Source organism: Centruroides vittatus, unplaced genomic scaffold (assembly GCF_030686945.1).
Source record: "Centruroides vittatus isolate TY-2023 unplaced genomic scaffold, ASM3068694v2 contig_1620, whole genome shotgun sequence".
In the NCBI taxonomy this organism is placed as follows: domain Eukaryota; kingdom Metazoa; phylum Arthropoda; class Arachnida; order Scorpiones; family Buthidae; genus Centruroides; species Centruroides vittatus.
Genome location: NW_027120986.1, coordinates 181,565 through 192,357, shown reverse-complemented (window position 1 = coordinate 192,357; position 10,793 = coordinate 181,565). Strand labels below are relative to the sequence as shown.

Genomic DNA, 10,793 nt, shown 5'->3' with positions numbered 1-10,793 from the left:
GGCTAGGTGATGCACAGTGACTGACAATTCAATTGTATTTTGAATGCAATGATATTTTTATTTACAATCGATATACTCGTATATCGGTTAATAAAATTTAACGCCTCCTTTTGATCTTTAGACAGAATTTCATTCATATGCATTTTTTTTTCTTTACGTCTATTTCCTCAATTATTATATATATTTTGTATATCTTTTTCATAGGTTTTTCTCGTCCTTCCAATGGCAGTCTATATGCTGTCATTCTTATTACGATATCATATCATTTTACTTCAATAAAATTTTTTAAAAATATATCAAAATATACGTTAAGAGCAATACAAAAGAACCGATTCACAAAAGAATAACTCAAAATCACTCAACCATTTCTCTTTTATGAAGCAAATCAACTGCTTAACAAAAAAAAAAAGTAGTCTTTAGTCTTACGAAAGCTAAAAAAATTATCATAACGAATAAACTATTAAAAATAATCTTTATTATTTTACTGAATACAACACACGAGAGACATAAACCAGAAACAATTAAAAATAGACATCGGCCATTTGCCTCTCGCAGCTGGCAACCCGACAACCTCCCCCTAGCGTTTGACAGGTTAGGTTAAGTTTGAGTTTATCGTTTGGTGTAGCGTTTTGTTTGAATACTTTTAAATAAACTCGATTATGCTTTGATCGAAGCTTATAACCAATGTAAACAAAGTATAAAGGATTTATTGTATCGTGTAAGGATCCTTTTAAGTTATGGAATAACAGTTTTTAATGGATGATGCCGAACAGACAGGTAAGTCGGGGAAAGTCTTTTTAAATAAAGCATTAATTATCGCGTGTATTGTTGTTCGGGTATTATTTACTACCGGTTCGCTCTGTCTAACCTTTACCAGTTTTTTTATATAATTTTTTATTATATATATAAATATAGATAGATTTTGGTTTTATTTCTTTAAATTGTGAATGTTTAAGCGTTAAAGATGGTATTTTAATAAAAAAAATTGTCAAAAATAGAATGGAGGAGAGTGAAAAGTAGGAAGGGCATAGAGGCGTTCCGTAGGGTTTTTTCCCCCTATTTGATATTTGTTGTGTTTTTCGCGTTTTTTCCCTAAATTTCATGTTTACGGGTTTTTTTCCCTAAAATTTTGTGTTTAGGGTTTTTTCCCCAAAATTTCATATTGTGTTTTGAAATGTTTTCCTGCTTTAAACTTAGATATTTAAACAAGATAATTATGGAATTTCTGTAAAGTTTTCTGTTCCTTAACCTGTACTTTGTACCAGAAAACTTCTTTTTTGTTGTTATCTTTTAATAAACCTGATTGTATACTTTTTTGTTTAAAGGAAGTCTTTTAATTATTACTTAAGATATTAAAAATACAGTTTTATATCTGTTTATATAAACAAACTTTACTAATTATAATTCTTTGCTTTCTAATGCTTAAATATAACATAGTTAATTAATCTATTCTTGCTTTTAAGTAAAAACAGGACCAGATATATCTGGCCTTGCCGACCTGGTCCCAGATAAAGGCCATCGAAATGTGGTCTTTTATGCAAAAAGTACAGCTGGAAGTAATGCGAATTAAATTTTCTTTTAATAATTGTTGAAAAATCTGGTTTTTATCTGTTTTATTGACTTTTTATTTTGTGTATTTTATGGTGTTTGGGGCCATATCTGTGACTGATTGTATACCCGTCATCTCTATTAGACTTAGGATAAAAATAACATTATATTTGATATTAATGCTTAAAATGAATTTATATTTATGGTTAAAATGATTTTATATATATCTAAATGTCTAGATTTTATCTTGCTAGGGTAACAGGCCAAGTCTATAATCCAAAAAAATATATGCAACACTAATTTTTTAGTGTTTAGTAATCAATCTTGAAGTTAATTATTTTGTTGACATTTCAAGGAGTGACCTTTCATGAAATATGGCCCTCTAAAACTTGCTTCCTGCAGTGCTGAACGATTTACAAACTTTGATTAAATGTTGTATTAAGATTTTATTCCAATTTCTTTAATTTTTGATGTTTAGCTATCCTGAAGCAGTATTTAAAATTATCATTGTTTTCTTTTTTGAACGGAGGCAAAAAAAAATGCTTATTTAATGTACGGTTTATTACCACTCGTTTAGTTCACAGAATGCTGGTGTTGACACTGTAGCAAAATTAAGCTGTTTACTTAGTTTATTTAATATACAGATTAGCAGGTTCCTTCTAGTGAATGGCTCAAAGGAACCTTTAAAAAATAAGATTAATCTTTCAGCATATCTGCCAAGCTGTAAGAGACTAGGGACAATTTGGAGGGCCATAACTTGTGAAGAATCTCTCCCAGATGGAAGGTTTTTTTTGATTGTTCTGTATCAATAGGGATTGCTTTACAATCCTAGCAGTATGCACTGATATCCAGTAGAGAGAGAATTAATTATGCCTTGCAAACAAAAGATAGTTTTTGTTACCTTAGGAAATAAAACTTATCCTGATATGTTGTTTATAAAATTACAAAAGTTTGTTTCAATAAAGCAAATTTAATTTTTTAAATATTATTTTTATATTCTATAATTAGTGTTTAGTTGAATTTTGTGTGGATTTTTTGTGTAAATGTCATGTTATTTTTTGAAACATTATTAAAAATACTTAATACAGTAATTAGAATTTAACTTTTAATAAATGATTACTTCATTCTCTGTCAGTTTGATGGAGTACTTTGATATCAATATCAATGACAGATTTAAGAATTTGAAGATGAATTATGTTAAAAAATGTTGTCAATTTGAAAAATAATATCTTAAAGTCACATAAAATATTTTTCTATGATTGATTTTGATGCAAATAATTTATATAAAAAGAGAAAGAGCCATGATTTATATTAAAAAACCAGTTTTTCAGAATTTTGAAAATTCTTTATAGAAAAATTCTAAGTAGATTTTAAAGAAAAAAAAATAAATTTTTTAGAAAATATATGAATATATGAAGATGTAAAAAAAGAATATTTCATGTATTTTTATTTGGAAACTTTATACATGCAGTTTTTGTTTTATTTTATAATGAAATTGTAATTTCAAAAAAAGAACAATAACTAGAGTATGTGAAGTGATTCACCTCATGACTTAAGTATGAGAAATGTGGTTTATGTGCTAAATTTGGACTATGAGCAGCTTCATCTGGATTGCTAATAATGTCATTCTATGACATTTTTAGATGTTTAGGTATATTATTTGTCCTGAAAATCGGTTTCCTTAGTGAGTTAGCCTATTTATAATAGACATAAGTTATATGTATTTCTGTTTAAGAAAAATTTCAAAAATTAAAACTTTTTATGAATAAATTAGATAAGTATAAAATTTATTAAGGGATATATTTAGTATTTTTAAGTAAATTTTAAATTTTCAATGAATTTATAATTTTATTATCTATAATTTTTTTATTGTTTTTTGTAATTCCTGTTAAATTTCTTAATTCAGAATGCTTATAAAGAAAGTTTAATAGGATATTACAATGATGATAACAGTATTATTAAGTAATTAAATCTTTGACAATGATCTAAACTTGATTATAAGGTTTATTAATTTAATTTGTAGGAACGAAAATTCATTTTTTTACTCGTATACATGTAAAAAAATATTTTTTCAGTTTAAACGATGTATATGCATCAAATTTGTGAATTTTGAATGGAATTTAAAATTCCAATACAGAAAAACATCTGTTCACATCAGCTATAATGTGAAGCTGATGAATTTAAAATTATAATTTTAATAATTGTTTATGATTTTGTAAATGTAGTAAACAGGTTTTATAATTTATACACAGAATACATTACTCATGAATTTGATAGCTATATTAAAAAATTAAGTTCATAATCATCCTTACATTACTATCCTTTTATTTAGTTAATAACATTATTTTGCTGAAAGTTTTGCTTTAAAAGATTTGAATTTTAAAAAATTAATAAATAGATAAAATATTCTACTCACGTAATATAATAAATTATATTACGCGAGTAGAATATTTTATATGTACAAGCTTATAATAATTCTCTTATACAAAGCATTGAATAAAAAGCTTTGCATTTCTTGCATTTCTAGAAGTGTTTAAAAGTTCTAATATATTTTTAAGTTTACTTTTATAATTAAATAATAAATTTTTTTGTCTGGTGAAAGTAGTCGTTATCTGTAGTTTCATAGTTTCACCTTTGAAAATAATTCTTATGTTTAAACAAAATTCAATAGTCTGACCTAGTGTCAGAACAATATTTCATACAAATATATTTTGATCTAGAACAGTGATTCTCAAGTACCAGTTTTCAGAAATATATTAGTCCACAAAAAAAGAAAAAATAATAATAAAAATTGGCAGAAACATTAATTGTTATATGTACTGTTACCTTAACGATATGAATGTAGAGAAGAAAGTATTTTATTTATTATCTAACTTTAAAAAGTTCAGTAATGAAAAATTATAATTCTGCTAAATTCTTCTAATTCCATTTCTGTTTAATGTATTTCTAAAGATTTTTTTAAAATTGAATTAGTTTATTAGTCTGAAGAAATTTCCATGTAAAAAATAGTTAGTAGATTTTTTAATGTATAAATAAATTTCTTACAAAACACTGAAATTACAAATATTAAAAGTATTTGTAAAAGATAACAATTGAAAACAATGAAAACTAGATTACATTATTAATAAACATCAGTCTGAAACTAAATAAATACAATTTGAACAGATGATACAATATAATAAGGGTGTTTTTTTTACTCGTCAAAAGAGGATAAAATATATATGATATGGGTGATGGTTGATGTTAAAGGAAACTGGAAGAATCATTCTCTAGAATGTTGAACAGAGTCAAGTGATCTGCTTTGATTCCATGCCAAAATCAGATATACTTGATAATTTTCTTTATTTTGATACTTTCAGACTAAAAATTCTTGATATGAAAGGCTTTAATACATCTGTAGAATCTGAGATATCTCTGGATTAAAGAAATTTAAGTTGGAGCTTTGTTCACATTGCTGTAGTTTATTCATATGTCATGATTTATTTTAGTTTTATTCCTGTGGCACTAAGAAGGCCTTTAATCAGGTCTGGATTTGGCTAGGCCCACAAAAGTGGTGAGGAATGGAGTACAACATATCTGGAACAAGCCACTCCCCGAAAAATTCCTGGTGTTTTTGACCCATTGGATTCGTTCCTGGGTCCTCCAAAGCAATAGGCTGATACCTTAACCATTTGTCATTTGGCCATGCATACATCATCTTGAAGGATACCAAAGCATATGTGAGTGTTTTTGAAACTCACAAATCAATCTATTATTCTTTACTCACATTATATATTTCAGCTATATGCTCTAACACTCTTTAATCTTTAATAATCTTTTATTTGTAGTATTAGAGCATATAGCTGAAATATATAATGTGAATAAAGAATAATAGATTGATTTGTGGCTAAAGATGGCCAGATGACTGAGGAGATTAAGGCATCAGTCTCTAGGGAACTGGGATTAAATCCACAAAAGCAACTTCCTGGAAATTTTTTATAGGTGGCCCTCATGTCACATCTGTCAATTATCATATTGTGCACAAAAAATTTTCAAAGTATGAAGAATCAACAATAAAAATATATTTTCAAAACTTTTATATAAAAATAATATCTAAAACACGAATATAGTATAGAATAAATTTAAGTAAAAAAATGAATGCAGTCACAAAGTCTATCTTCTTTTGTAGGCTTTTTTCCAGTTAAATATAGTAAAATTACTAAAAATTATATTGTTTAAAATTGTGTCAACGTTAGATGAACATTTTAAAAACTTTAATATTAAGATTAGAAGAGTTTACAAATGAAAGTTTATTCTGTTCTTTGACCTTGTGGTGTTATGGTATAGAAAGGTATAATCTAAAGACACAGAAGGTTATAAAAATAAGGTCTTAGAGTGAATCTGTTTAAAATAGTCATTGTTCTAATTGCAGGTTGCTTTATATATATATATATATATATATAATTCTGTATGGACCATCTTAAATTTTTAGATAGAGTAGATTATAATTTTCATTTGTAAATTAGATATTGTTTTTCTTTTCCTTTATCTAAAATATGTTCTGTTTTTAATTAACGATGCCATTTTTACATACAGTAGCTTATTTATATTCTACGTAAGTATTTAATAAAGTTCACTGATATATTAGACAGCATTATTTGGTAATCAGCTGACTAATGAATTATCAGTTTTATGTAAACAAAATTAATTTACATTATTTTAAATTTAGAATTACATTACTTCAACATTAGGAGTAATTATTAATTATATATTTAAAAATCTAGATTATCTTCAGACTAGGATTAAACTTATTTTAATTAGTTAAAATACAAAAATAGTTATTAAATTTTTATTTTATTTATTGTATATTTGTAATTATTAATCAACATTTAGAAATTTATCATATGCTAGATTATGTGTCTTTTTTTAAAGAGGAAATGAATGAGGAAATTACTTATTTCAAAAAGATTTTGTAACTTCATTGTCTAGGAGAATCAATGAACATTTTTTATGAAAAGTTTTTTAAAACTGACCAAACTTTACTTTGGTCACTGTGTGGTTCAGATTTCAACCTACTTAATTTTAATGCAAAAAAAAAAAAAAACTGAATGGGAAGTGTTTTAACACAATTTAAAAGAAAATATTTATTTGAAGTGTAACTTCTGTTATCTCTTGATAAGAATTAAGTAATTTTGCAACCAAAGGTTGACAAGATCAAGAAAATGTGTAGAATTTGAAGCTCATTTTTAACAAGAGTTGTAATTTTTATAAATAAATGGACATACGGTTAAAAAAGACAAAAAATAGAAATTACTTGTATGATTGGTTAGATTGGTTGGATTGATATAATTATACTGTTTAGTAATAATACAGGGTGTCCCAAAAAGATGTACTCACTCTTTGATTGTCAAATATATAAATATTTTTTTGTAAATAGACGTGTCTTGACAAACACACAGTCATAAGAAGTTAAATCAATAAACAAATAAATAAATACATTAATTTAAAACCTATTACTAAATTAAAAAAACATATTATTAATCATCTATCAAAGAGTGGGTACATCTTTTTGGGACACTCTGTATATTATTTTAGTGTAACATTTTGATAGCAATCTATTGTTTGTATTTATGTCTTCTTATGATATTTTAGAATGCTTCCATGACCACGTTTTTAGATACTGTTATCTAAATATGACATGAGGTTTTTATACTATTGATTTGATGCAAGAGAAATTAAATATAAATGATATTTGTCTGAATAAGATAATTCCTGATATATGCAATTTCGATCAGTATAGGTTTCAGTTAATGTGGATCTGTTCTGAGAGAATTTCAATGTTGCCAGCTCAACAGAGCTTGGCAACATTGGCAACAAGCTGACAATCATGCTGAATCAATCCTTTCTCCCCACTCCTGCTCTTTGCAAAAATTTTGTTTTAATTTTTGTTACTCTGTAAAATTTAATAACTTGAGTTCTGATAAATTTACCATAGAACTAGACATTATTAAACAATTTGATGATAATGGAAACAAGGCCAGTATCATAAGGGCTCTAGGTTTCAACAGATCACTGTGAATTTATTTATATTGAAATTGAATGAATAAGAGATGCAAGGTGATATGGTGTTAACTTCTTACAGTATGCAATGCACTACTGTAGAGACAGAAGTCCAAATTTGGTGGAAATGGAATATGATCTTACAAGTATAATGTGACTTGAAGCTTGTAATCAGAAATGAATTGTGATTAATGCAAACAATTTAATGATTAAAGCACTCAGCCTATTTTTATCTCTAAAAAAAATTTAGTGATGATATAACATTTTTAGCTAGTGAAGAATGTTTCAGCAATTGCAGAAATTGGCATGCACACTAAAAGTGACGGGAGAAGCTGCAAGTGAGGACAACATGCTGAATCAGTAACCAAATTTCCTCAATCCCAAAAAAAATGTTGCAGGCAAGAATTTTAATGACTGTCTAATTATTAATGCTGATAAAATGAATCTTATTGGAAAAAATGCTTTCCAGGATTTTTCTGGTAAAGAATGAAAGTTTGCAACCAGGTTTAAATCTGAAAATATGACATATTGCATTTTTATTTGGAGGAAACTTGAGAGGTGATTTCAAACTAAAGTTCATATTGATTTAACACTTGCAAAATCCAAGGGCTTTAAAAAAATTACAACAAATCATAAAAGCTCTAGGTCACAGTAGTGATATTCAAAGACTAGTTCAAAACCTACTTTTGTTCAGAAGTGAAAAATTATTGGAAACAGAATTATCTGGAACAGTGACTCCCAAACTTTGAGCAACCATGCCCTTGGTTCTATAAACTTATACTCAACACCCCACCTGTATCCTGAACCCATTTTCTCTAGTGTGAGAAATGCTTGAAAATATTCTTAGAAAAGCTTTCCTACGAACTTCACACTGTGTTTTTACTGTACATTGTTCTCCATATCTAGAAACCATTAAATGCATTGCATTTAAACAGGTAAGAAGAATGCATTCTTCTTATCTGTTTTAATGGAGGAAAGGAAAGTTAGTCAGTGACCCATGGTTACTGTTCACTCAAGACCCTGCCTCCAGTGCTCTCTTGCATATTTTCATTCCCTAGATTTACTCACTGTATCACAGGAGACAATAGCACTCACTTTGGGATCTATTGATTCATAGATTCTGCTGATTTAGAATTTAAAACCCTTTTGGTTATTGGCATTGCATTGGACCATCCTACATTATTGAATAAATTGTATAGAAATATGCATGTTGCTTTCTTATTTTTGAATACTATATCTTTTCTCTAGTCCAGTGCTTCTCAACCCCCAGCCTGCAAAAATATTCACCATTCTGCAGAAAAATATTTGACTATACTAACATTTATGCAGTTCATTATGGATGACATTTAAATGGTAATCAGTTACTACAAATACTTTGTTATGTACAGTAACTCAGATAAGCATAGGCCTATATAAGTTTAATAAATAAGCTTAATTCATAGTCACATATAATTACTGGTCCATGTAAAATTATTTATAATTTTACTAGTCTACATTGAGAAAGAAGTTGAGAAACACTGCTCTCTCTAATGGACCAGAGTTTAAATTCAATATTCAAGATATATTATGTAAGAAGAAGTAAGCAATCAGTGTAAATATTAACAGGTGGTGATTCCATTTCAATTTTTCCAATTTTGGAAAAATTTTAATGTTAAGCAAGCTATTGAAAATATTTGACTTTTGGCAAGAAATTAAGAATAACACAATGAGGGGTGGATGGAGAAACCTTTTTCCCAAAGCACAAATGACCAGTGATTTTGAAGATTAAATTAACATTATATTATTGAAGAAATAAACCTATTACGATTAAACACCTAAACCTAATTGGACATTCTCAGCCATCATTGTTACCTCAATGAATTAGATCAACAGCATACTTATTTTGAGAAGAAGCAGCTACATCTGAGGAAGAGGAAAATTTCACTAGAGAAATCTCATGTAAGGTGCTCAGAAAAAATGCTAAGAAACTTAAAAATAACAAATCATGGATTTGGATCTGAACTGCAAAATAAACATGATAAATAGAAAAACTGTTTTGGTTCCTGAGTTTAGCAGTTTTTTTTTTTTAGTAATTGAAACATGATAATTTACCGAATGCTTAAAAATGGAATCAGCTTTTATAGAAAACTCTATGAAAAAAAGCAGAAGCTGTGCAGGTGACACTTGATAAATATTTTGCTTGCTTTTTAAAATTTTTCTGCTTCACTATTTTTTATTTTTTTAGTAATTAGTCAAAAAACACTATAAATTAATCTTTAAATGTTATTTTTCGTAATATTTCATTTTTGTGCACAACTTCTTTGCCCTTTGTCTAAAATTTTTAATAAATAATTCTTTGATAAGCATTTTTTTTTAAATTTGATTTCTTTATTTTTTTGTATTTTTACTTGAATTTTAACTTCCATATGAGTGTTAATTAGTAATAAATAACTATGTGCCTGTTGGCTTTATTGCTATAATTGCAGATTCATCACACACCTTTCTGATTTTTATTCATTCCAGGACATTGTGTTAATGCATAAAAATCAGAAAGGCATGTGATGAATTTGTAATTATAACAATAAAGCCAATGAGCTCATAGTTACTTGTTACTAATTAATAGATAATAACAGATTACAAACTTATGTCAAATTGATATGATAAGTTTTGATATATGTTTTATATTTGTAGAACCAATTAATCACATATATCTAGAGTTTGAAAAATTTAATAAATGCATATATTTTAAATTCTTTTGAATATGTCATTCCTTCATATGATTATTATTCTATTTGATTTATGTTTACAAAAGTTATAATATAGATTAACAAAAACATCAGCATTTATTAAACTTTCTGATTATTAAAGCCATACAACCATACAAGTTAATCTAATCACTTTGTTCACTGGGAATGTCTTTCACTATGATCTTCTAGTTCTTAGCCCAACTTGAACTTTACACCAGTATGGTATGCAAATATATACATATGTAAGTATGTATTTAGCAAGCATGTAGCCTGATGAATCCAGTAATTAAATATTTTATTTAATAAGAATAAAACAGCTAGATGTTTCCTTGTATAAATTTTGAATATTAATGATGATACTGCTGCACTTTAATTATTAGTACATTTCAGATCATGAAAACTACAAGCTTTCCTGACTGTCATACAACTCCCAGGTTTAAATTAGCTCACAGGCTTGACTAATCTCACATATGGATTTAT

The 10,793-nt window shown here is 27.1% G+C and overlaps 1 protein-coding gene across 1 annotated transcript in view; it reads left to right on the top strand.

The window, feature by feature from the left end:
• Positions 1 to 569: 569 nt before the first annotated feature.
• The window catches only part of sdk (sidekick cell adhesion molecule), a 75,038-nt gene continuing 64,814 nt past the window's right edge, over positions 570 to 10,793 (top strand). The window contains exon 1 of the mRNA XM_067262856.1: positions 570 to 777. The gene's annotated coding sequence lies outside the window, so the exon portion shown is untranslated. The remainder of the gene's footprint in view (positions 778 to 10,793) is intronic.